This window comes from Lissotriton helveticus, chromosome 7, assembly GCF_964261635.1.
Source record: "Lissotriton helveticus chromosome 7, aLisHel1.1, whole genome shotgun sequence".
Classification (NCBI taxonomy): domain Eukaryota; kingdom Metazoa; phylum Chordata; class Amphibia; order Caudata; family Salamandridae; genus Lissotriton; species Lissotriton helveticus.
Genome location: NC_136068.1, coordinates 460,547,571 through 460,574,828, shown reverse-complemented (window position 1 = coordinate 460,574,828; position 27,258 = coordinate 460,547,571). Strand labels below are relative to the sequence as shown.

General features: G+C 44.5%; 1 pseudogene across 1 annotated transcript in view; it reads left to right on the top strand.

The window, feature by feature from the left end:
* The window catches only part of LOC144768612 (uncharacterized), a 46,845-nt pseudogene extending 25,610 nt beyond the window's left edge, over nucleotides 1-21,235 (top strand). Inside the window, exons 2-4 of the transcript XR_013598587.1 lie at nucleotides 11,749-13,149; nucleotides 14,509-14,541; nucleotides 18,192-21,235. The product of XR_013598587.1 is annotated as an uncharacterized LOC144768612 (transcript). The remainder of the gene's footprint in view (nucleotides 1-11,748; nucleotides 13,150-14,508; nucleotides 14,542-18,191) is intronic.
* The last annotated feature ends 6,023 nt before the right edge of the window (nucleotides 21,236-27,258 follow it).

The following is a 27,258-nucleotide window of genomic DNA, read 5'->3' as shown; positions in this document are numbered from 1 at the left end:
TGCTGCATACCTTGCTAAACAGGAGGCAGTAAAAAAACTGACTCGCTCCTGAGTCCAGAATGTGAGAAGTTTTCCATGCTTGCCTTCCATGGCCTGCCGTAGCGGGCACCAAGCTTTTTCCCAGTGGTCCGGAAGTGTTGGCGCCAGTTTTGTTACTGGGGTCCGATGCAGCAACATTGGCCTCCTGTAACAAAACTCCGCGTCAGTGTTCCCCACCAGCAACGCCCCTCCCTCCAGTGAGAGGATCCAGCACTGTCCAGGAATGTGGCCCTGATTCAGACTGGTCGCCACACCACAGGATGAGGTTACCTGCTGCAGAGACTCCCTGTGTTCTCTGCACTTCCTAGTGCACAAAGAGCATCCAGATTTGCTCCAGCAGGTGAGACAGCCGGTTGCCAATAATCTCTTTTGGCCCAGATAAAGGATAGCCAGGCAGCACTGAGTGTTGGCCCTACAAGTATAGGGTAAGGTCTGAAGATCTGTGGATAGAGCTAGTGTCTCCTTGCTCCCGTTCAAGTTACGCAGCAGACTGGCACACCACTATGCTGCATATAAGGGCACTACTGGTCTGTGAAAATATTTTCAGGCACAGTGCTTTGCCAACCTGCTCCACAGCAAAAGTTGCCTGCAGAGACATTGCCTGTGTAACCGTAGGGCAGAATAGTTTGGAGCAGAGTTGATCTGATTACGTGGGAGGCACAGCTGTAGGAACTGACTTGCCTTGGAGAAAGATAAGTAAAAATACACTCTTACTCTCTCTCTCTCCAATAAGCTCTCGCTCTGTCTTCCCTACTTACACCTGGGCATTCACACTTCTAAATGCTATTATGCTGCACAGCATCAACATTAAGGAACAACGTGCTTGAATGTGACTCAAAATGCCCTAGGACTCAAGACGCTCATTTACCCCAGAATTCACTAGTGAGCCACTGAATGCATCCCAACTGCCTTCCTAGCAGCACTGCCTCTAACGCTGCCTGCAAAGCCTGTCCGATTTGCTGCCCCTACTAGAGAGTACTTACAATAGCCCGCATAATCTTTCCAACAGCCCCCAGCGCCGTGACCCCTTCGGGGGTGATTTGTGCGCTATAAAAGTACTGGATTTACATTTTCCATTTACTGGTAGTACACCAGCTGCCTTTGCTTCCATGAGTACAGAATATGGCCTCACCTAAAGTGCCCACCTCCTAGAGGCATGAGTGGTTTGTACAGAGAAGCAACACAACAGCTGACAAATGGGGAGAGCAAGAGCTAGTCCATCTTATCTGCCTGCACTATTAGGGCCTCAGCCCAGTAGATGTGGAGCCTACAAACTATTTTCTTAACCCCTTCACAACTAGTCCCCAGTGCTAAGCTTTTTTTTGGCCTGAAATGTCTGGGTTTGGAAAGTTTCCATAGATGGCCGCCGAGCCCAGGACCAAAAGCGCCTGTGCCACTTTGAAAAATCGGGTTGTTTTCTGATAAAATAATGTTGATGTCTCCCTGTGCCCACTTATTTGAGATGGGGAGGAGCAGCAGCAGCCCCCACTCCTGACCAAGGTAAAGATAGTCCCTGGTGCCTAGTGGGCTTTCTGCCCTCCCGGGGAGACACATCGGAGCTAGTGCTGCGATATTCCCCCCTCCCCCAGCCCCTCCCTCTTCCAGGGCGACGTAAAGACTGTGCCCATTTTTATGGAGGGGTGTGGGCATTTGCATGCCCATTGTGATCAGCCCCCACCCTTCTTTTGTATAGGGGAAAAAGCAGTCCCTGGGATTCTCTGCCCCTAAATGCTCCCCCCCCCCAATATATTTGGGGATAAAGGCCCTTGCCCAGGGGGCTGCTACCACCACCCCGTTAATACAGGGAGCCACTGGGGTTGGTATTTACCGGCCTCTGTTCGTGGAGCAACAACACAGGATTGAGGAAGAGCCTGGCCACTGAGGCTCATCCGCGGGTTTTACATTTTTCAACAGGACAATTAATCCACTTTAAAGGGAAAGTACTTCCCTCTGTCACTTCAACTCTCATAACACCTTGCGCAGTTTCGTACAGAACAGCCCATCTGGGCGCGCGCAACCACGTGTACTTAAGAGTCTGTGACTGGACTGTGCTCTATTCAATTTCCCCACTAGTCTTTGATAAAGAAGATGGACTTCGAAACGTGTCAGGCAGCACTGGTGATATGGCTGCGAAAGATCGGCAGGCTGGCGTCTTCCATACCTATTAATGAGCTTGAAGCGCAGTGTTGTTGTTCGAGTGCTTCTCAATGTAGGTACAAGCTGCAGCATGGGGATATATATATATATATATATATATATATATATATATATATATATATATATATATATATATATATATATATATTATACTCTAAAGAGAAGCTTGTGCTAAAGAGCGAAGCCCTAATACCTACCTGACCATACCACGCATTCTGCCTCTTTCGGCTGCACATTTCCACTCCAACCTCTAGCACAAAAGCTTTCTGAAAAGGGAGAACACCTCATGATTGCCACACTAGACTGTTTTCCCTGTGAGTAGGAAGAAGATTGAAACCTGCTCCCAGGTTGATCGATTGTTCTATTGTAATGCTATTCAACCACCCCATTGGCCACGTTGACCTGATTATGAACACACTGAAACGTCAAGATGCCCTTTGGCCTACTCCATAGGACCATGCATACCCAAACACCGAGAAGAAAGAGAAGGGAGTGGCCTGCTGGTCCTTCATGGCAAACAATAGCATCATTTTTCCACTGAAGAAAAGAAGAACCTGCTGTGGTCTGTGATCAGGATGGCCTGTGCCTGAAGCCCACCAGCGTAACCGACTACTACCACTGTAAGCACACCAACCAAGCCAAACAGGCAGGACTCTGATGTGCAGCAACAGTGACTTAGCAACGGCCTAGTGGGAGAACCAAGAGTTGGCAGCATGCACACGAGCACAGTCTCTTCCTCTTAAGTTTCTGAAACAACCTTCCAGACAGTCACCAGCTGCTTAGGGAAACATGGCTTCCATGCAAAGAATAGCCACCTCTTAGTAAATGCAGGACACATTAAACTCCAGCAACACGCAGGTGCTTATGGATATGAAGTCCATCTGGCCACTATCCCAACATTTTGACTTCCACGTGAGCCAGCTGTTAAAAGCCAATGTTTCACCTGGCAACACTATTCTGCCAGTTCAATTTAAAATTCATCACTGCTACTACCACAGTGTCTTACGATCCGACTCTAGTCTGACCTCTTACTCAAACAAAAGCCAAAAAGCATCCTATGGCAAGAAATGTAGTGTCCTAGTACTCGTTACTTATTTCAGCTCTCTCCAGAGGGCTGTACCTTGCGTCACACCCTACTCTACACCTTCGTCACCAGGTCAGGTGACCCGGCTAATCAAGTGGAGCTGGGTGCACATGCCCTCACAAGTTATCAGTACCTGTGCCATTTCACTCCTGCTGCTCTAGGGCCCATGACTCAACAGAAATCTGGGATTAATGTGGGTAATTCAAGTGACTATCTCAAGATGTACAGTTGCAGTTAGAGAAATTGTTTAAGCCTGTTGGTTCCCACCTGCTGGGCTCCTTTTGGAGCTCACAAGGCAGTTATGCTGCGATAATCCCTCTTCTCAGTGTCTCCATACGTTTGCAACTCACTCAGGTGAATGATGCTTCCAAACCGCAGACTATACTTGAAAGGAAGAGGGCAAGAGACGCAGAACAATCAAACCTAGCAAGTTGCTAAACTGGACTTCTCCTGAATAACGTCTTGTAAGGAGATCAGGTGTGGACTTGGCACTGGAGGCGTGCCACTCGGTTGGCCTTGTGTGGAAATATGTCCTAAGCCTACGGAAATATTGGTTTCTCTGCCCACCACGTGCACTCTTTCTCCCGTTGCTTTGTCAAAATTGTGACTTTTAAGATTGCAGCCTACCAAACAGTACAGGTATCTTTGCGAAAATAATACTCTAGGACATTCCGAAAGCTTCCCTAGGAATGTATGCTGCTTTTTGCTTACCATTGGATTTGTGGTATCTTTATTTTTTTTGGGCTGTCCAGCACATCTTTATCCCTTCAATGGAGCATAGCCTATTTACCACCTCTGACTGGCCCCTTCTATTTTTCTGAGAATGCTCGCTTTCTGTAAAAAGGCTTTTACATTTTGTTGTAGACGTCACATTTGCTGTGCATTCAATGACCGAGCTCAAATGTCAGGTCTTAGTTCAAAGGAGCTTGGTGTTTGCTTTTCTTTCTCGAAAGTGAGGCTTTACCTGACCATTGGGGTGTGAAAGGAAAGGCTTTTTTCTGACACACATCAAAATATACATGTCTGTAAATAAACCGTGAAAAGTGTGGTGATAATGTATTTTAGTACGATCAAATCCATACACTCGGTCAGAACTTTCCAAACTGTGTGTCCCGACACAGTTCTGTTTCCCCTGCAAATGGTGTGTGTGTCGCGGGCACTTAGCATATAACTGCTGCTAATTAAGAGCCATTTCTAGACACTCTGCTCTATGGCCTTTTAAAGACCTGTGAAGTGCTCGGGTGCGGCTCTGTGTGTGCCCGGGAAGCTGGGGTGAGGTGACAGACAGACAGAGTGAGGGAGACGGAGTGAGGGAGACGGAGTGAGGGAGACGGAGTGAGGGAGACGGAGTGAGGGAGACGGAGTGAGGGAGACGGAGTGAGGGAGACGGAGTGAGGGAGACGGAGTGAGGGAGACGGAGTGAGGGAGACGGAGTGAGGGAGACGGAGTGAGGGAAACATAGAGAGAGGGAGACAGACCGAGGGGGGGGGGAGAGACAGACCGAGGGGGGGGGAAGACAGACCGAGGGGGGGGGGGACCAAGAGGGGCAGAGGGAGGGAGGCAAAGAGGGAGGCAGAGGGCAACAGACAGAGGGAGATAGACAGAAGGAAGAGGGAGGGAGGCAGAGAGAGGAAAATCGTGGGAGACAGAGGGAGTAGGGAGACGGAGAGGTAGACAGAGGGAGGGAGGCCGAGAGAGAGTGAGACCGAGGGAAGGAGGGGGAGATAGACGGAGGGCGACTGAGGGAGGAGGGCGACAATTTGCCCACTTTTATTTGAAAATGTTCTTCCGGGGAGAAACTAGGTGGTTCAGGCTCGCTCGCTACACTGCCTTACTGTGTCACAAAATGATGCATCTCCAAAAAGTGTCACAAACATGAAAAGTTTGGAAAGCTGTGCACTAGGTGATGCCATTTACTCAAATTACAGTTTTATCAGTAAAACTGGATGTCTATGCAAACGGAATGAACTAAAAAATGTGAGTTGGGCGCACTGCCGTGCTGTAGATACGACTTTGTCGTGCACCGGGGAATAACTCCCTGAACCAGAGTGTAAAGAACTTCAGTCTGGGTGCATCCCACCACGTGGGGTATGTCCCCGGCACTGAAGCTGAAGTCCTTACTATGAAGGTTTCCTTATTTAATCAAAATAGACATACAAAAGTTCCTTGTCCATCAAAAACTATTTCTTTTATTGGAATCGTTGCATCACAATTCAGTTGATTTCATTTCCAATCTTTTTGTACTTCAATTCCCAGAATACATTGCATCATTCATTCACATAGTTCTTAATTATCCCAATGCATTTCGGCAGGATTGCCTTCATCTATGGATATTCTGAAAAGAATGAATCTGTTACTGTTTTGCTAATAATTCGAAGATCACAAAAATGATGTTGCTCAGTCGGGTCAGTGACGGCTTCATCCATGCTAATGAGTTAGAAGCGGTAGTGAAACTAGCGTGGGCGCTATCGAAACTAATTTGGTAAATTAATCCTTGACGATCCTAACCTTGTGCCTTTTGTAATAAATGCCGGTTTCAGAGTGACAAAACGGCCTAAAGAAAAACAGGACGTGAAAGTAATGTGGGGTGAACAAGGCTCGACCATCGACGCTGTGATTTACAAAGTCCCGTGCTACTATAGAGTAAAGATAGGTGACGTGTGCGCGGTGTGTAAAATCTCAATCGTTAATGTGGTGGTTTACAGATAACGGTGCCATGTTGTATGAAAGTGCTATGCCGGTTTAAATAACGTGGTGCTGTTGGATAACCCAACAATTACCAGAAAAGATCAGGCGGCGGCGTGGATGCATACCGAGTGGCTAAGATGAAGACTGGCATTATGCGTCTCCTGGTGTGTGCGGCGTATCCCGGCGAATGTTTCAGGATGTGTGGAGAGGTCAAAAGGAGGTGTGGCTTATCACGCCTATGTGTTCGTAGAATAGACATGAAAAGGGGCTGTTTGATGGTAGCTAGTGTGATTAGCGGTTCGATAAGGTTAACAATGTTATGCAACCTATTGATGACCCGTTAATTTAGAATGTGAGACGAAACACGAAAGAACACAGTTATGTAATGGGCAGGAGCCAGCAGTTGACAAGTGGTGTTAAATAAGTGAAATACCTGTGAGGAATTCATGGAGAGAGGAGAGAATGCGTATATATGATATCTACAGTGATAATGGTAACGTTGTGAATGTGACTAGAGGAATATATAAACATACACTACAAGATACCGCCATCAACATTTAAAGGTACACTACAAGATACCACAAAAATTAAAGAGCTCCCTTTCCCTGCTTTTGTACAAAATGCGGCTAAGTGCCTCTTACAGTTCGTAATGTGAGATATTTACCATTCTATTTCTTATTTAGTCGGTTTAAAGTTGGTTACCAAAAAGGAATTTATTCTGTATTTCAAAACATTTATAACAATTAAAACAGGAAAAACACGGACATTTAGAGTCTATTCGTTATCTATTTTATTTGCTAAAAAGCATGAATTCATTGCACATAACACATCATTACAAACATCAATTTTCATATAATAAAAATAAATCAATTACAATAAAGTACAAAATTGTTAAAGTTCTGTCGACGCGGCGTTTCGGTGTTCAGATGAAGATCGGCATCTTCTTCAGGACTATACTTTCAAATTAAAATATCTTATTAGACTGGGTGTAGAAACTGCTTCAATTGGGTTCTGTAAACAATCTTTTCCTTGTCTTTTTGACCTCCAATTCTTCTTTAAAAGATGGCCTTGGTATTTAATCACTCTCCCTCTTATAAATTGTCTCTCCTGGTCTGGGAGCCTTCAATTGGTGGAGAAATCCCTGGTGTGGACCTTCCTGCAGCGTGTTCCTTTTCAATCTTTTAATGAAGAATTTGAGGTCAAAAAGACCAGAAGGAAAAGATTGTTTACCGACCCGTCCTGCGCCCAAGTCTTATCTTAAGTGGAAAGGTATTGACTCAATAAGATTGAAACTGACACATTGGATTATATGAGACTCTGAAGCCCATTGATAAAGGCAGAAGAATTCAATTACCCAGTTTTTCTTCTCATTTATATGAACGAAGAACCCCAAGCGAATATTCAAGAACCCAATTGAAGCAGTTTCTACACCCAGTCTAATAAGATGTTTTAATTTGGAAGTATAGTCCTGAAGAAGGTGATGATCTTCATCTAAACGCCGCGTCGACAACTTTTTTTTTTTACTTTTTATTGTTTTCATACAACACATCGGCACAAGACAGAACTTTTTTAACAATTTTGTATTTTATTGTAATTGATTTATTTTTATTATATGAAAATTGATATGTTTGTAATGTGTTATGTGCAATGAATTCATGCTTTTTAGCAAATAAAATGGATAACGAATAGACTCTAAATGTCCGGGTTTTTCCTGTTTTAATTGTTAATGTTTTGAAATACAGAATAAATTCCTTTTTGGTAACCTACTTTAGACCGACTAAAAAAGAAATAGAATGGTAAATATCTCACATTAGGAACTGTAAGAGGCACTTAGTTGTACAAAAGCAGGGAAAGGCAGCTCTTTAATTTTTGTAGTATTATACACCCCCTCCCTTTTCCAGTTGAAAAAGGGTACCTCCTTGTTTTTAACCTCTACCGCGCTGGCGGGTTTTCCCGCTGTGTGCTGAAATTTGAAAATCGCGCGTAACGTGACAAAGCCAGCTCGTCATCCGCGTAGCGCAGGTAACGCCTATGACGAGCTGGCTTTGTCATCAGCGCTGAAGGGGTTAAACACCAAGATACCGCCATCAACTTTTAAAGCTGGATGTCTATGCAAACGGAATGGTCCTTTCAATTGAAAATGTGCTATCTGTGTGTAATGGCAGTGCACTACCACACCATGCATACTCCATTCTACGCAACTCTACTCCCCTCTTGACACTCTGCCCCCCCCCTCTTGACACTCTGCCCCCCCTCTTGACACTCTGCCCCCCCTCTTGACACTCTGCCCCCCCTCTTGACACTCTGCCCCCCCTCTTGACACTCTGCCCCCCCCTCTTGACACTCTGCCTTGACAAGTCAGAGGCCACCGAAGTCATCTGCGGCGTCCCCCAAGGATCCTCTCTGAGCCCCACCCTCTTCAACGTCTACATGAGCCCCCTCGCGGCCATCGTACGCAAACACAACCTCAGCATAATCTCCTACGCCGACGACACCCAGCTGATCCTCTCCCTGACCAACGACCCCGCCGCCGCCAGAGCCAACCTGCACGAAGGGATGAAAGAGGTAGCCGAGTGGATGACGACCAGCCGCCTGAAACTGAACTCGGACAAAACGGAGGTCCTCATCCTGGGCTCCTCACCCTCCGCCTGGGACGACTCCTGGTGGCCTCCCGCCCTGGGCACCGCACCCAAACCGACAGACCATGCACGCAACCTGGGCGTCATCCTGGACTCCTCCCTCTCCATGACCAGGCAAGTCAACAACGTCTCCTCGGCGTGCTTCAACATCCTACGCATGCTACGGAAGATCTTCCGGTGGATCCCCACCGAGACCAGGAAGACCGTCACCCAGGCCCTCGTCACCAGCCGACTGGACTACGGCAACGCCCTCTACGCCGGTACCACCGCCAAGCTCCAGAAGAGACTCCAGCGGATCCAGAACGCCTCAGCCAGACTCATCCTCGACATCCCACGAACCAGCCACATCTCCGGACATCTGAGAGACCTTCACTGGCTCCCCGTCAACAAAAGAATCACCTTCCGCCTCCTCACCCACGCACACAAAGCCCTACACGACCAAGGCCCGAGCTACCTCAACAGCCGAGTCAACTTCTACGCTCCCAAACGCCACCTCCGATCAGCCAACCACGCCCTCGCCGCCGTCCCCCGCATCCGAAGAAGGACTACAGGAGGAAGGACCTTCTCCTACCTGGCCGCCAAGACCTGGAACTCCCTCCCGACCGACCTGCGCCTGACCCAAGACCACCTCTCCTTCAGGAAGAAGCTGAAGACCTGGCTGTTCGAGCAGTAGCGGCACCCCCCCAGCGCCTTGAGACCCTACGGGTATGTAGCGCGCTTTATAAGTGTCACTGATTGATTGATTGCCCCCCCTCTTGACACTCTGCCCCCCCTCTTGACGCTCTGCCCCCCCTCTTGACGCTCTGCCCCCCCTCTTGACGCTCTGCCCCCCCTCTTGACGCTCTGCCCCCCCTCTTGACGCTCTGCCCCCCCTCTTGACGCTCTGCCCCCCCTCTTGACGCTCTGCCCCCCCTCTTGACGCTCTGCCCCCCCTCTTGACGCTCTGCCCCCCCTCTTGACGCTCTGCCCCCTCTTGACGCTCTGCCCCCCCTCTTGACGCTCTGCCCCCCCTCTTGACGCTCTGCCCCCCCTCTTGACGCTCTGCCCCCCCTCTTGACGCTCTGCCCCCCCTCTTGACGCTCTGCCCCCCCTCTTGACGCTCTGCCCCCCCTCTTGACGCTCTGCCCCCCCTCTTGACGCTCTGCCCCCCCTCTTGACGCTCTGCCCCCCCTCTTGACGCTCTGCCCCCCCTCTTGACGCTCTGCCCCCCCTCTTGACGCTCTGCCCCCCCTCTTGACGCTCTGCCCCCCCTCTTGACGCTCTGCCCCCCCTCTTGACGCTCTGCCCCCCCTCTTGACGCTCTGCCCCCCCTCTTGACGCTCTGCCCCCCCTCTTGACGCTCTGCCCCCCCTCTTGACGCTCTGCCCCCCCTCTTGACGCTCTGCCCCCCCTCTTGACGCTCTGCCCCCCCCTCTTGACGCTCTGCCCCCCCCTCTTGACGCTCTGCCCCCCCCCTCTTGACGCTCTGCCCCCCCCCTCTTGACGCTCTGCCCCCCCCTCTTGACGCTCTGCCCCCCCCCTTGACGCTCTGCCCCCCCCCTCTTGACGCTCTGCCCCCCCCCCTCTTGACGCTCTGCCCCCCCCCCCTCTTGACGCTCTGCCCCCCCCCCCTCTTGACGCTCTGCCCCCCCCCCCCTCTTGACGCTCTGTCCCACTCCACTCCAGTCTATGCCGCATCACTTTACTCCACGTCACTCTACACCACATAATTTGACTGAAGTCCAATCCATGCAATGCCACTTTACTCCACACCAATTTACTTCACTAAGCCACGACCAACCACGTCACTTTACAACGTGCCACTCTGCCACTTCATGCCATGCTGGTCTACACCACTTTACTCCATTCCACTCTATGCCAAGCTATGCTAAGCTGCTTAACTCCCATGTCGCACCACTGAATGCCCCGCTACCCTACTCAACTCTACAGTACTAACTTTCAGCATGCCGAAAAGCATGCTGGTGTACAGCATGGCTAAAATACACTGGCAAACCCAATAGCTCTTGCATAAGTGAGACCTATTTGCTTAGCCAAAGCTGATTTTAGTTCGGTGGGAGCTGAAGCTGTTCTTAGTTAACTGTTCATTGTGAGTGAATCTTGGATTGTTTCGCAATTTGCAACTACTCGTGAGCAATGTTTTAGCAGGTCTGCCTGTACCTTTGTCGCTTAATGCCTGAGAATACTTTTTTACTACATATTGGTCAAAGTTTCTTCTTTTTTTTTTTTTTTTTTTTTTTTTACTTCGTTAATGCCTCTTTGAGATGGATGGATAGCTTGTTTTTTTAATTTTTATATTGAGAATATCTTTGTTGATCATGTGGAAGATATGTATAGCTGTACTATTTGATTTTACTCCCCGAATGTCAGTGGTGAGAAAGCTCCTGTAATGTTTGAGACAGTCATGCGGTCGTAAATTTCGGATTAAAGAAACACTCCGGACACAAGCTCAAAATCACGTAGATTGGCACCAGCCTTGGAATGAATGGGACACGTGTTGGGCCCAGTGTTGCCACAGTTACACTTTCATTCTAGTCTGTCTGTTTGGCTGCAATATTCTGAATGTAAGATTTTTAGACATTCACAAATCCATTCGTGAGACTAGGTCGAGGCCAAAGCCTTGTCTTTGTTAATCTGAAATGACAAACTAAAATATTCACAAACTCGTTAATTTAACTCTTAAGCAGCAAAATTTGAGGCAGTAAAGCAACCATTACGCTACCAGAATCCATCACATACCTCCAGCTTAGATTTCTGTGGTCGGTAAATTAGTCCACTGATAGGCTAGCAGTTAAAAGGTACTAAATATTGCCTGGTGAATTTGAGGGACACTTGTAAATTTGTGAGATGATTATTGGTGGGAGTAAAACGTGTTTCACTGTTTGACGGAAGATTGCTCAAGGACTGTGATGCTGTACCCCACAGTGCATCTTAGAAATGTATATAGGTTAAGTTGTGGTAAGCCATTCCTCTGAGGTTTCCCACTTGTTTCGTACCAGTGTTTTTATTTATTTATTTTTTGGGGACCATTTCTTTCACTTCCATTAGGGCAACGGAGGGAGTCTAACTTAGTGCCTTTTTACTTTTGCCTTATTGCACTTTCCTAACAATATTTGACAATGACCTGCATCTCTTCTTCTCCAGGTTCTTGGGAAACTAACGGATATAAAGCAGATCTGGAAATCGAAGCTATGCCGAGCCGCAGCGAAGACAGCGTCCCCTTGAGTCCTTCTAACAGCTTGAACATCCACCATGTGCGGGGCTCGGACCGGGAGCATGGCTCCAGGCCCCAGCAGAGACAAGCCACCCATTTTTACAACCAGCACCACCAGTACCACAACCAACACCACCAGTACCAGTATCAGAACCAGCACTACTACTACTCTGACAGGCCACGGCCATTTTATCCAGGCTATCGTAAAAACTACAGGGACTATGATCGCAGCAAATTTGTCCGGGATGGCAACAAGCGACCTGAAAGGAAGGAGTGGGCCTCTCGGCCGGGAGGAGCTGTGAACGGCTATGGTCCTCATCAAGTAGGGGAACAAAAGAACTATCCAGCACGCAGCACTGAGTCATTGGCTAGTTTAGAGGAAGGGAAGAGCACGCCTCCACCTGTGCAGGAGGGCGATCGTCCCCCATCAGCAGATTACAACCGGCCTTTTCGCTCTGGGACTGTCAAGCCAAATGGGCGCTATGCCACTGCCTCACCTGCCCCGCCAACTGAACCTCCACAGGCTGTTGAGGAGGGGAAAAGTCTTGCTGTAACCAAGAAGGAGGAACCAGTCAAGGGGCGACCTCCTGGCACTTCAGAGGATACCTGGTCCCTGTTCAAGCCATTGCCTGTCTTTCCTGTAGACAATAGCAGTGCACGCACTCAACCGAAAATCAGTTATGCCAGTAAGGTGAAAGAGAACTTAGAGAGGCGGCGTCAGGAGCCACAGGCCGGTGTGCAGAGCAAGCCTACCCAGGTGCCAGCTTCTGCCGTACGGACTACCAGCAGCTTGCCTAACTGTGTTTTGTCCAGCAGCCCAACGGCCCAGCAGAATGGTGGGATGCTCCCAGGTGCTGCAGAGGTCTTCCACTGTGCTGTGGCAACCACCCTGTCCTCTGGTGCCCCCAGAACTGAAGAGCCCATCCTTTTGCACTCCAACTCCTCTTCATCCTTCTCCTCCTCTGCTGCCTCTTCTTCTTCCTCTCCGTCCCCCTCACCATGTCACGAGAACGGACATCCTGCTGGCCAGAGTCAAGAGCAGCTAGGTGCCATTTTTCAAAATGAGTGGGGACTCTCTTTTATCAATGACCCCGGGCAGGATGCAGCTGGTATACCTACTACAGAGGCCCCAACAGCATCTGTACCAATTCAAGAGTTGGCTGGAACTGCAGACTCAAGTGCTGGGGGCAGTGAAACAGGAAAAATGTCAGAATCTGCTCAACATGGATTCTTTGTTGGGAATGCCACACCACAGGAAAATGGACACAAAGGTTTCTGGGATGTGGTAGACACGAAGGAATGGGAGGCTACTGTCCATTACCATATGCAAGGTAAGACTCCCGACTGTTGTATTGTTGCTGAAAAAATGGTGGGTATGAAAAAGATGCATGTGAGGGTTAAGATCTGATTTATTAAGGTTAATTTGACATTACAGATTAATCCTAACATGCAGCACATATTGTTCCAGTGTTGGGAGATACACACATTTGCGCATACACCTCAGTTCTACCTTGATGCACCACCTGCTATTCAATTATAAGGACCCGCTCGTATCTGTTGCCAGTGCACGTGACCTCTGACATGGAACACCTATTACTATTTAAGTAGTGGACTAACACACCATTCCTTTAAAAAAAAAAAAATTTGATTAGACACAGACTGCAGTAAATCATGCTTGCATTAACTTAAAAAAAACAACGGTTATATAGGATTCCGTTTTAATTGATATTCACTTTTGCACATTATCTTTTCATTATACCTGTATTGACGAAAATTGTCTTGTAGTAACATGGATTCCTTTTCATCAGGCGTTATTATTGTACAAATTGTAAATACTGTGATGAAACCTTTTTTTTAAAACCAGGGTGGGTTTTTAATCAATCATTTAACATCCTAATTTTCAATTTTATCCAGGGTTAATTTCTAGTTAAGTCGGTGCTTATTGTGCTTTGTGACGGTGTAAATATAGTAGCTTATAGTTAACTGCTACTTAAAACAAAAAACTTAGCTGGAATTCAATTTTTGACTGACCAGCTTTTTTTGGCCTGAGAAATGTTCAAGAAGCCAGATTAAAATCGTTTGTTCTAAATTTATCCTGTAAAAGTATTTATTAACGTTTAAATCCTACTGTATGTTCCCATGGGCCTTCAACAGGAGGAAACCATGTATTGTGAGTTTGGAATAGTTTTATTTTTTGCATGTAGTGTGGCATCTGGGAGCAGCTTCAGGGAAAGTCCGCAGAAGAAATGCCAAGAATGAAGCTGTACGCAGTCAGTCCTTGCTATATCCCTAGCAGTGGAGTGATGTTCTGCACATCATTTTAGCAACCAAACCTAACCTTGTAGCTGATACTTGGGATGTCTAGAGGGACAATTGCCCTGATGCCTTTTATACTGATAGTCCTGAGATCAGGACTATTGCAAGGGCTGACGTATCTTTATATCATTGTTATTTCTTCTGTTTGTGGTCCCTGCAATTGCTGCTTTAGTTAGATCTGGTTCAGGCTTCTTTGTTGCTGGAATCTGTGTCTAAATGGTGCTAAAGTGAAAGGTACCATGGGCAGTGGTAAGAGGATATGGTGAAGTGTGTGGATTCTGTACTTATAAAATGAGTGGAAATGTAGTAGTTTGAAAAGATTCTCTCTTTTTTTTTTTTTTTAATTCTAAAATTGTTTTTATTCTTTTCTCTAGAATGGGATCATATCTGGAAGCTGCACAAACAGGGTATGTAAATATGAAAACCGAAATCTCTCTCCCCGATTCTAGAACTCCTGCAACTATTCAAAGTTCTGTTTGACTCCCTATCCTAGTACCAATGCCTTTAGCCCTCCAAACTGAGATGGACTTCTGTGCCGTTCTGTAGTAGCCTATTTGAGCCCACTTCAGTCTTAAGAACACGTGGTGTTGCTTCCTTGTTACCCCCTTAAGCTTCACCTTTACTGTTTCTAGACCATGCAACTTTGTGTATCTGTTGCAAGTAAAAAGCGAGGCACGTATGAGACCATCAATACCACAACTAACCAGACAAGTATACATCATTTTATTTGGAGATCAGCAAAGACCCCATGGGTTATGTACGCGCCTGTGTGCGGTATTGCTGTACCACACATCTAGCAGAAGGTCCAGGTTAGGCAAGTGAGGAGTAACAAAACTTTATTGGTTTCCGTAAGGTTAGGTACTGGTATACTGATGTGCAGAAACCTAATTCTTTCAAGAAGTTGTTTCTCAAAGCGTAACACTACTTGTAATCCAATGAGCCTTTGATGCTCTCCAACAGAGTTTCACTTGCCGCTGCCCTCACTTTTTTATACTTCTAGTATTACACCTGCTAGATGATGGATAAAATCTGGGGACATTCATCACGTTAATGATAGATTCCTTACCTTAGAATATCCCCAGGTGTCAGACTGGATCCGGAAAGTTTTGCTTAGCGGTACCCCTGCGCGTCAGTAGGTGGTGTCCTGCAGCTCCGGGTCCGTCGTGGCATCTTATGCGCCGAGATGATGTCACGGAGACTACATAGGCGCAACCCATGCGCGCTGACTACAGTTCATTCTTTTTCCGCGCCAGCAAGTGCAGATCCTGATTGAGCACGTACCTTTTAGTCATTTTTTGACTATCTTTTTGAGGTCTTTGTCTCAGGTTGCTTTCTCTGGTGCGAGTAGGGATGCCTGGATTTAAGTCCTGTGGGGCCTGCCATCGCAATATGTCAGTGGCAGACCCTCATGATGTTTGCCTCTACTGCCTGGAGACCGACCACGACTCCTGGGCCTGTCCGGACTGTCAGACTATGGCCCGAAGGCCTTGAGGGAGCAGCGCAGGGGGCTGCTGGATGGAGGTCCGGCACTCGTCCCGACGCCGCTCAGAGTCCAGGGACCGTTCCCAGGACCGCTCACGGTCGCTCCTTAGGCTCCAAGTCTTCGCCCTCGGATTCCGGTAAGCGACATCATAAAAAGAAGTCGGAGAAGCGTGTTACTCACCCTGACGCCTGAGTCTAGTTATCCAAGCCTCGACGTCGCAGAATGACTGTCCCACGGCTCTGCCGGATATGGACTCTTAAGAAGCTGGAACAGTTCGGTAAGCGGTTGTTCTCCTCAGCCAGCTTGGGGCTGCGGTCGGTGAACACTGCCTGCTTATTAGGCCGCTACTCCCATGCGGTGTGGGATACCGTGGCTCTGGTGCTGCCTCCGTGTCCTGAGGAGATTCAGGCTGTTCTTTCTCAAGTGGTGGCTGAGGGTAAGGATGCTGTTAAGTTCGCCATTCTGTGTGGGTTGGACACCGCTGACTCGTTGGGCAGGGCGATTTCTACGACTGTGGCGCTGCTTTGCCACCCCTGGTTGCGTTCTACTGGGTTCTCGCCCGATGTCCAGGGTTCGCTCATGGACATGCCCTTTGATGGCACTCGCCTGTTTGGCGATACAGCCGACAGTATGCTGGAGCGTTTTAAGGACTTGCGGGCCACGGCCAAGTCCTTAGGTCTTTCCATGAAAAGACCAGCCACTCCTGGTTTTCGTTCCTTTTGTGGCAACGCAACGGAAGGGGTGCCCAGGGAAGTTCCTTCAGCAAGCTTGCGCAGAACCAGCCTTGATGCGGCTTCCGCTAGGGGGGTCTGGGAATCTGCTTGGGAGGGTCAGTCCACTTCCGCCCCAGCTGCTTCTACCTACAAACTTTCCTAATCCAATCTTTGTGGAGCATATATCCTAGGATATATGATGATTTCTGATTAAGTATTTCGTTCCGGGTACCAAATGCATGCCTTCTCATGAAGCTGCTTCAGAAACGGTTCATCAAGCAATGGTCTTGGCTCAAGGGCATAATACGGAGATAAACAATTTTACATAACTCGCAGATGATGAATGCAAATTACTTTAAACAAGATATTTGTGTGTATGTGTGTGTATATATGTACATGTGTGTATGTATGTGTATATATATGTATATATGTGTGTGTGTGTGTGTATGTATATATGTATATATATATGTGTGTGTATGTGTATGTGTATGTGTGTGTGTGTGTGTGTGTGTGTGTGTGTATATATTATACACACACATTTCAATGATCACTTCCCCAGAACCCATTCCAAAAAAACAATCCTATATCTATCTCCGGTTTAAAAATAATGGTCCCTGTTGTGTAACACAAGTTTTAACTAAAATAGATCAATTTGATTCCAATTTTATAGGCCATACTTTCGGTGGCCACTGGTTCTTAAGGACCATCAGTGAAATTTTGATCAGTTTTGAGTGCTTGAATCTAATAAATAATAAAATTGTCCAAAATCAATTCATTGCTAATTTTACTTGCATTCTAAGGGCAATAACTGCATATGATGACCAGTCCACTACAAACCACTCAGCCGAATAACTCCTAATTTGAAACCTGAGGGACTGTGCCAGAGAGGTCACCCATCTGTGATGTCTTGATATTAATTCCATGGCGAACTGAAATGGAGTCTTATATCCATGATTACAGTAGGTGTGTAGAGGCCAAAGAGGAAAAAAATCTCAGCCCCTGTCAGAATATCTGGAACTGGTGCATCAAACCGTTAAGCAGAGCTGGTCTAGATATGATGAAAAGCAGTAACATGCGTAGTCAGAGTTGAGCAATGTGGAGCAAGAAGATGGAGATGTGAGTCTTCTGTGTTCACATGTTGTGCATGTAGTGGAAAAGACTAGACTCTCCGGTCTACTCAACTGAGTAGTTTGTCGGTACTCTCACATCTCAGTTCACCAGAGTGTTGGTAAACTACATTGAAACATCCACACAACCACAGATATTCACAGGGAACATACAATCTGAAGCTGGAATCTGTTTTGGGCTCTTTAGATTTCTCGAATGTCAATGTAAGTCCTACTGAGTCTTCCTGTAGTCGCACCTCAAAAAATTCAATAAGCAAAATGTTTTTCCAAACCCTTGAGGATAAAGTGATACACAGCACGTGAATCTAGATTAGCATCCAGCCGCAAAATAATTCTTCCATGAAGGCCATGTAGTTACCAGTTTGTTTTATGCTTGTGTATGAACTTTATTTGTTAGACATGACTACTTGAAGTCTGCATGGTCTTAGCTCAGGTTGGTTCTTGCATAGGGTGTCCTCTATTTCCTTCTTTTCCTTCAGTGTATGCAGTTTGTGTGGAAAAGATGGAAGGGGTGTCAGACAATGTATAGGGTGTCAGACAATGTATAGTCTACTTTTGCCAAAAAGCTTTCCTAGGAAGTAATAAAATAGAAAGTTCAGACATTTGATCTTGTATCCTGGACACAATGCTTTCCCAGCTCCTTATGGGTGTATTTGAGGCAACATTTGTAAATGCCAATAAGAGAAAGTCCATATAAATGCAACATTCTGACTTTTCTTTGTTTTTTTTTGCAGATCCCACCAGAGTCGTCATCTACTCGGAGTCTATGGATGGAAAGGGTTAAAACGACTTTGTCCCTAGGGAGCAAGAGAGGACAGACCTCCTGAGCTCTTTGTCTTTTACCTCTTCAACACACAAAAAAGAAAAAAGAAAACTAAGGACTAAAAAATCCCCAAAACTCTTTATTTTAAAAAAGCGTTACTAAAAGTGATCCATGTGGGAGAGCTGGCTGCCCTTGTGCAGGTGTGTCTATGTGTGTGCACACAAGGCTGGCGGTGGTGTGTACGCCGTGCTGATTGGGGGTAGTGCCATGCCCACTCCTTGCGTCCTTTTTATGCAAAAGGAGTACCCGGCTGTGAAATTTTACCATCAGATTAAAAGAAAAAAACTTAAAAAAATAAATAAAAAGAAAAATAGAAAAATGATTTAGAAAAGTTACTATTAACACCGTTTCAAGAACAGTTGTTTGCTGTAACTTTGCAGAGACCGAAAGAAGTGCTTGATGTAATAGTTTTTTTCCAAACTTCCCCCTCCTCAAGGCACTTTTTTTTGTTTTGTTTCTAGGAAAATTATAATTAACTTTTTTTTTTTGTTAACCCAAAAAGAATTTTATAATTCAATGGCACATCAAGCAGCTTTTTTTCATGTCAAGGTTTAAAGAAATCTATGTATTTAATTTTTTTTTGTCCTACATCGATGGTGGTTTTTAGCTGGATGCACTGCAGCAGTCTTTTAAAGCAATTTCTTGTTTTTTTTTTCCCCCCTCTCCTTTTTAGCGCTGGGATCTGGGTAGCTGTTGATTATTTCTACTCCCTGCATAGGTTGTGAGTTATGTACAATGTTGTGGCTGTACAGCAACAGGAAAATTTGTGCAAGGTGGAAAAAAAACTAAGCCCAGTTACCCAATGCTGTGTGAAAGGAGCACTGTGGGATATGTCTACTACACGGTGCTCATGTGTTAACTAGAACTGTAGTCATATTTAGGATTTTTAACTTGTTTTTTCTGTCTGAAAAGTTCAATTAAAACTATTTAAAAGTCCAGATTTAACTGACAATGCGGTGTGCTCTTCATACAAGTGATTTCTGGCAGATCCCAAGGAGGCAAATCTAGTATTCCTGTTTGTGTTTTTTTTAAGGAATAAAACCTGAGTAACATCCCTGGACTTTTTTGAGGATTTTAGTTTTTGGCCCTATTCTTTTTGTATCTTTAAACACATTTAGTTTCTGATGTAGTTTCTTTTTTTCCAAAGCTGTATTGTCCAGTCCATCATACCCATTCTCCTGTCATGCACTGCCCTTGACCTCACCACTTCCTCACACTAACTCCTACCAAAGGCAATGTCTGCTTTGCTGAGGTTCTACCCGACATCTTCTGTCACAGCCTTATTAAACATTTAATTTTTAAATAACTGGGAAAGAAAGGTCTTCATCTTGCACATTTGAGCAAAATGGAGGGTTGAAATATTGGATGAAGGGGCCTCGGGTCTTTCCCTGTGACAAATGGTAATGGTTCTCGGCTGATGGCCTAACACCGCACAGAAGCCTATTTTGAAGTTGATGCCGCTGCTTCCCATGTTTTTCTTCATTCTATTGCATTCTTTTGATTGGGTTAATATTTGAAATGGGGCTCTGTAAATTTGGAGAGGGTACAAATGTCTTCTGTTTTAGGGTGACTAGTGTGAATTGGGTCTAAGGTAGGTTGTTCGTAGAACTACCTTCATAAATAATATGCATGGTGGTAATACCATGACTAATCTACATCCACTAAACACAATTCACAGAGAATATCTACTTTATTGTGGCAATTATTCTTGTGGATCGGGGTGGTGAGGTAGGGAAGACCTGGTGGTGTTGCTGATGACACAACCAGCTCCCTGAAAGTCTTCGGCACCATCCATTCATTTTCTCCTTTAGCCAATAGACTGCAATTTGCACACACAACATTTTTTTAATATAAAGATGTTTATATATTTTGTCGAAGTATTGCAGACACATTAAAACTGCAAGCACATTTTTTTGACAGCAAAGTACATTTCTAGTTGAGTGTTTTGTTCCTGAACCCTCTCCTATTCATATCCCTGTGAGGCAAAATGCTCAGCCTCTTGCTTTGCTCCAAATTCCTTCGCCTTTTACTCCTGTCTGGACTTTGTGTTGAACAATTTTGTTGGTTCTTTTGCCACCTGCTTGCTTGTTTCATGTGCAGTAATCCAGTGGATGTCCACAAGATCGAATTTGACCGACTCGTGATGTCCTTTCAATCTATGGCCTTCTACTGCATTCAGGAATATGTGGTAACATCTTGGTTTAGGTGAAACCTCCACATTTGCACACACTTCTCATATTGGACTTAGTTCTGATGTAGAGGAGTAGTGGGCATAACCCTTTTTTCCCTCCTGTGGTGGTGGGAAGAACATGGTTACTGTGTATTTTGGGAATGCCTGCATTTTTGTCTTCAAGGGAGATTGATTTGTGTTATTTTTTCCCCATGTATGTGTATATGTGTGATATATCTTCGTCCCCCAACCCCCTTCTTTCTCTTGCGTTTATACTTTTGGGCTACAGTTCTTATTAGAATTAAGAGTTTTATAAATAAAGAATGGCAAGCCCCTCCCCGTCGTCTTGACGAAATTTTGCGAACAATTCTTCCGCTGAAAGAAAGGAAGCAATCCTACCCTCTCATCCACCCTCCACCCTCTACCAATCAGTGAGGAAACCAATGGACTTTTTGAGTGCCTACCCTCTGGTTGCGATGTTAAAAAAAAAAAAAAAAAAGTCATGAACAGAGCAGTTGGCTGCTTGCATCCCGAAACAAACCACACGTCCTTCCCACCAGAATACTAGCAAGATGGACAATGTATGCAGGGGTGAAATAAGTCTTGCCATTTGGCATTTGAACTGAATTCAAAATGGCTCCCTCCCAGTGAGTGAACTGTGCAATAATAAAAGGACAAAAAAAAATCTTCAAGTTTATTTTATTTGAACAAATTAAAATTACTTCTGATACATTATGCTACTGTGGAAATCCAAATTGGGTAATAATAAACATGGTTTTAATTTATGATTCTCCAAACAATTGTTGGAAATGCCAAAAGGTATCTATTTTTTTTTCTCCTTTTTATTTAAAGAACTGGATTTGTTTAAAGGTGAGTTGGTATTTCTAATTTTCATTGGCGAACAGTAATGCTTTGACAGAGAAACAGCCTGAGTCTTCTATCTTTTATGAATTTGGGGATTTTATAAATGGAGGTGAAGATTTGCATTGCTAGACTGTTGGGAAAAGTTTTTCCTGTATTTATCGTAGGCAGTAATTTGAATTTTGCATTTTGTTAGATACTTATCCCGCTTCAAAGGGCTAGAGGTCTCTAAAACCAGAATGCACTGCATTGAAGTCTAAAACCACTTTCCTTCTCCTTTATAAGGTTTTGTTTCCCTGGAACTTAGAGTGGTTGGTACCTTTGTACTTGTTATATCTTAAAGCAAGCAAGTCCTCTTTTGTGAACTTGTTAATATAGGCCCCTGTAACTTTTGTCCGCATAAAGTATCCCTGCCAAATTTGCATCCTTTTCACATCCTTTTTTTTTTTAATTTTATTTTCTTGGTAATTCACATTTGCAGATACAGAGAGAATAAAACAATAACAAAAACGGAAAGGAACTTTTGATACATATAACAAACAGTCAATTTAGGTGAATACATTAGCTTAAATAAAGCAGGAATACTAAGGATTTAGCAGAACAAGAAACATCAGCATGTGGAAAAAAGAAGAAAAACGATAACAATTTTATACTGATTGCTCTCATTTATCCACAATCTCTATTGTCATTTTTCCAATTTTCAATTGGTTTCCAGATCTCGATACCACGTGTTCTTGACTTAGTTCCTTTACAGGTAAAAATCGCCTTCTCTTGATTATACATACCTAACAGCCAAATCTGAAAGTTAGGAGGATCGGCATCCTTCCAACGGGCTGTTAATGTTATTCTATAAACTGCTGTACCCAGGAAGAGAGCTACTTCTTCCGCCTTAGTGTGCCGCAGAGTGTTATCATACCCCAAAATATATAGGGTGGAAGATTCGGCTACTGGATGCCCAAACACTTCCTGCCAGAACCCAGCAATCATTGTTCTGAGTACTAGTAGTTTGTCACATTCATACAGCATATGTAATAAATTTGCCGTTGTTTTGCCACACCTTGGACACTCCGAAGTAGTCCTTTTCCCCCAAGCGTATAGTTTGGCCGGAGTAAAATATAAATCATAGATAGTTTTATATAGTTGGGCTTTCAGGTTAGCACACATAAACAGCTGTGATGATAGAATCAAAGACATGTCGATATCCACATTAGGGTTATTTAGTTTCCTCGACCAACCCACTTCAGTAGCTTCTAAATCATCATGTTGGTTTTCAATAAAGATGTCATAAATTGTACCAATCCTAGTCGCGGGTCTAGACATACAATCAATAAAGGGATATTATCCAAAGAGATATCAGCAACTTTTAGATTTAAAATTGTATTAATTTGTATAAATTTAAATACACTATTATTTGGGATGGCAAATTTGGATTGAAGTTGCAAAAATCTATCACCATAAGTGGGAAGTAAAAAATCTCCTATTGTTAATACTCCTAATGTTTCCCATCGTCTAGAAATAGCATCATATATTTGTGGTGGTAATATTGATGAATGCCATAGTGAAATATATCTATTGTGTTTAGGAATTTTCATATACCTCGTGATTTTCCTCCACGTTACCCAGGCGCTTGATATAACCTTAAACTTTACTTTCTTAAAGTATGAAGGTTCGACCTGTTTTAATAACAAACCATTAGCTCTGTCTCCAATGGACAATTCGAATATTGAAGGTATGTAATTAGCCTCTGCTTCGTTTTCCAATGGTTTAACGTGAAATAATGACATCATCTGTTGAAGAAGGGCAGCCCATGAATAAAATCTCAAATCAGGAATTGCGAGCCCGCCTCTGATAATGGGTAAAGAGAGCTTCCGGGTAGATCTCCTTATCTTCCCGTATCCCCATACAAATTTACTCATATGGGATTCAAGGCCCTTTAAAATTTTGTCATCCACTAAGAGAGGTATCGCACGAAACAGGTATAGGACCCGGGGCAGGATATTCATTTTAAGGAAGTTACCTCTCCCAATGATTGAGAGATGTAATCCGTCAATCCTTTTAAGATCTTTCTTTACTTTTTGAAGTAATGGTTCATAGTTAATTTTAACAATCTCGTCTATTTTGGCAGATATTCGGACTCCTAGATATACAGCGGATTCTACCCTTCTAGGATCAATAAAGTTGACATTATTAGTACAGATGACCATAGTTTTATCCTTGTTTAGGGAGTATCCCGATATCTTGCCGAAGGCTTGGGTAATCTGTTCTATTTCTATTATAGCCTTAGTGGGTTGTGATGTTATTACTGCCACATCATCGGCGTATGCTAATATTTTTGTGTGGTGGGGTCCCAATGTAACTGGTTTAATTGCCTCAGCCTTCAGTAATTTTAGAATAAGAGGATTAATATATAGAGCAAAAAGGATCGGAGAACATGGGCATCCCTGCCTAGTCCCTCGGAGTATATCAAAAAGCCCAGATTCCTGTCCCATTACCAATACCCTAGCCTTCGGTGAGAAATACATTGCCTTAATAGATTTCATGAAACATGGTCCAACGTTTATTTGTTCTAGTATTGCCCACAAGAATGCCCATGAAACCCTATCAAAGGCCTTTTCGGCATCCAGGAGGACCATCGACATCTGGCCCCCCGTAGCATTCACGGCGTCAAATAGTGCGATAACGCGTTGGGTATGATCCGTAGTACCCTTTCCGGGAATGAAGCCGTGTTGCCAAGGGGAGACCAGATGTTCGATGATCCCCCTGAGCCGATTAGCCAAGATCTTAGAGTAAAGCTTTAAGTCAGAGTTTATTAAGGAGATAGGGCGATACGAAGAAGGCAACTGAGGGGGCTTTTCTTTCTTTGCGAAAATTACAATATTGGTTTCAAGCCAAGATCTAGGAGGAATACCACTAGCTTGAATCCCAATGAACAGATCAAGAAGTAGGGGCGTTACGGTATTACCCAGAATTTTATAAAACTCAAGTGGTATTTTATCGGGCCCTGCGGCTTTTCTCGAAGCTAGCTCTGCAAGAGCAATTTCCACTTCTGTTTGGGTTATGTCTCTTTCTAGATCCAGTCTAGTAACATTATTGATTCCTGAAGCATCTTCATGCTCGGTTGCCCATTTGGATAATATTTCTTTGATTACGTTGTGATTTACAGAATCCTCATTCTTATACAATTTCCCGTAGTAATTTTGAAAAACTTCTAGAATAGATTCAGGTGTTGTATATTCTTGACCTTCAGACTCGATACGCGTAATGGAATTAAGAGATTGATTTTGGCGAGTTCTGAGTGCCAACTGCTTTCCCACCCTATCTCCCATTTCATAGATCTTACCTTTTCACATCCTTAGGATTCTAAAGGTACCCAGAATTTCTGGATTCCCCAGGAATGGGACTAAGAAATTAGCTAAATTTTGGTTTTGGGGAAAAAGTGATGCAGAAGGAAGCGTCTGTGTTTTTTTCTTTTTTGTTGTTGTTTTTTTCTCCTCCTGCAAATGGTATTAACAAAGGGTTTGTGGTGCTAAAATCACCATCTTACCAGCTTTCAGAGACAGACAGACCTTTGTCAAAAAACCAGAGTTTTGGCAGTTTACTGGGACACAGCCTATTAATCCTATTTTTGTGTTCTTTCAACCTCTTTCCAGTTCGTGGCAGAAATGGGTCTAAAACCAATAATGCATCCTGGAAAGCTATACATTTCTGAAAAGTGGTCAAACGTTTAAAAACAGCAAGAGGTCATTTGTGTACATCCTTCCAGGTTTTCCTATAGAAAATATTAGAATTCAGTTGAAAGAAAAAACATCAGTTTGTGCCTATGTTTTTGCCTGCAACTTCTTCTAAGTATTGCAGATTTTTTTAAGGCAATCTACTGTTATGTCTGCTGGACTCTTCTGGTTGTGGGATATATAGGACTTGTAGGTTCACCAGGAACGCAAAGTGCCCAGAACAAATAACGAAGGTGCACCTTGCAGTGGTTTTTCATTGTGTACCGGGTATATAGCAATTCATTTGGTAAAATACAGAGTGAAAAATAAGAATCGAGGAAACCTATGAATTTCCGAACTGGAAACAAGCCATGGAGTTTAGAAGCAGTGGTTATTTGCACAGCTCTGAATTTGTGGGTACCCATACTAGCATGGGAACTAGAGGGCATTTTTCAAAACCGCTTTTTTTTTTTTTTTTTTTTTTTTCACTGTCTTACATTTGGAAGGCAGAAATGCTAAAGTCAACTGGTCGGAACACTTGTTCTACTGCTCTGTTCCCCTAAGTCTCCTGATTAAAAATGGTATCTCGCTTGTGTGGGTAGGCATAGTGCCAGCGTCCGGAAACGGCCCAAAACTCAACGTGGACACCAGTGAAAATTCACAATGTGTCTAGCTGTGGATTTTGGACCCTAGCTCAGCCGGCACCTAAGGAAACCTAGCAAACTTGTACATTTTTGAAAACTAGACACCCAGGGAATTCAGGGTGGGGGGGGACTAGTGTGGCTTTTACTAGGTTGTATTACCCATAATCACTTGGAAACCTCAAACTTTGTGAGCGGAAAAAACACATTTTCATCAGCTTTCTGTGATGGAAAGTTCTGGAATCTGTGAAACGTCCACCCACCTGCATTCCCCAAAGTCTCCAGATAAATATGATACCTCACTTGTGTGGGTAGGCCGAGTGACCGGAAATGGCCCAAAACATTAAGGGAGGCCTCTCCCCGGGGGGGGATGCAGAAGCCCTTGGCCCCTCCCTGGTGTCTAGTGGTGGGTCCCTGTTAGGGGCTCGCCCTCTTTCGGCGAGCCCCAAACAGGGATCCACTAGGGAGATTCTCCCCTTTCCAATGATACCTCTCCCGTCTGCCTAAGTGCTCGGGGCTGAGCCGATTAAAAAAAAAAAAAAAACTGACAATCCATGATGTCTGCCCTACTTGAGTATCTACTCTAGAGTCTGAACGTACACAATGTCTAGTAAAATTATGGATAGACCTCCAGATGGCTGCTTTGGAAACTCTGTAATGGTACATTTCTAAGAAGGACTATAAAGCTTTACCCCCCGAGTTGAATCAGGTTTTTGCCTACTACGTAAGGAAGTCCTCGCTAATTGACCTGCAAAGACCATAAAAAAAACTATACATCTTGCTATAGATAGGTTTGCAGAAGTTCTCACTGGTCCATAATTTAGGAAAAGCTTATCTGATCTTGTTGAAATAGAATTCCTAGACCCTTGATTAATCAAGGGAGTGGGAGAGAGCTCGCTGCCAGAGTACACAGATTTGGTGGAGGGAAGCAGACCAAGAAATCATTTGATTATTGTGGAAATCAGAGACTACTTTTGGGACAGAACCAGGATTCGTTCTCATTACAAGTCTTCTTGAATATGGTTAGTTTGCACACCGGAATTAGATTTTGCTTGCCCTGCGCACTAAAGTAATTGCAAGTAAGAAAGCTACTTTCCATAGTAAGGTGTTGTAAAGAGGTCTTGTGAATAGGATCAAAAGTAGGCCCCATTCATTTGGATATAACCTTGTTAAGCTCCCATGGGGAAGAAGGTCTAACTGAATGGAAAACCTTAATACCCTCTAAGAAATCCTTAACTACAGGGATTTTTTTTTTTTTTTAAAGGGCTGTGAAGGAGATTTCCCTTTAGGCAGATATGGCTGCAAGGTGTACCTTAATAGACTAGTACTGTAAATTAGACTTTGCTAGATAAAGCAGGTATGGTAACAACATTTCAATATGAGAGTTAAATCAATCCAAATGCTTTTGACTACACCAAATGTAAAACCTCTTCCATTTAGTAGCATAGGCTCTTCTAGTGGCAGCTTTAGATGATGTATGTATACTTGTAAAGTGCACTATCACCTTTCAGGCATCCTGGCGCTGTATACCGCTGTGGAACCCTTCCTGGATTTCCCTGTGAGATGCCCCTTACTGGGCACCCCCAAGGTGAAGCC